This window comes from Heptranchias perlo, chromosome 26, assembly GCF_035084215.1.
Source record: "Heptranchias perlo isolate sHepPer1 chromosome 26, sHepPer1.hap1, whole genome shotgun sequence".
Lineage (NCBI taxonomy): Eukaryota > Metazoa > Chordata > Chondrichthyes > Hexanchiformes > Hexanchidae > Heptranchias > Heptranchias perlo.
The window spans coordinates 2,092,255-2,092,745 of record NC_090350.1 but is presented as its reverse complement, the minus strand read 5'-3'; positions in this window follow the sequence as shown (position 1 = coordinate 2,092,745).

Sequence of the window (491 nt, the reverse complement as noted above, 5' to 3'; positions counted from 1 at the left end):
CGGGGAGAGAGAGACACGCACTCGGAGACTCGGGAGAGAGACACGCACTCGGGGGAGAGAGAGACACGCACCGGGGAGAGAGAGACACGCACTCGGGGGAGAGAGAGACACGCACTCGGGGAGAGAGAGACACGCACTCGGGTGAGAGAGAGACACGCACTCGGGGGAGAGAGAGACACGCACTCGGGGAGAGAGAGACACGCACTTCGGGGGAGAGAGAGACACGCACGTCGGGGAGAGAGAGACACGCACTCGGGGAGAGAGAGACACGCACTCGGGAGAGAGAGACACGCACTCGGGGAGAGAGAGACACGCACTCGGGGAGAGAGAGACACGCACTCGGGGGAGAGAGAGACACCACGCACTCGGAGGTGGAGAGAGAATCAAGCACTCGGGAGGAGAGAGAGACACGCACTCGGGGGAGAGATAGACACCGCACTCGGGGGAGAGAGACCGCACTCAGGGGGAGTTTCCTGAGGAGAGACACGGCA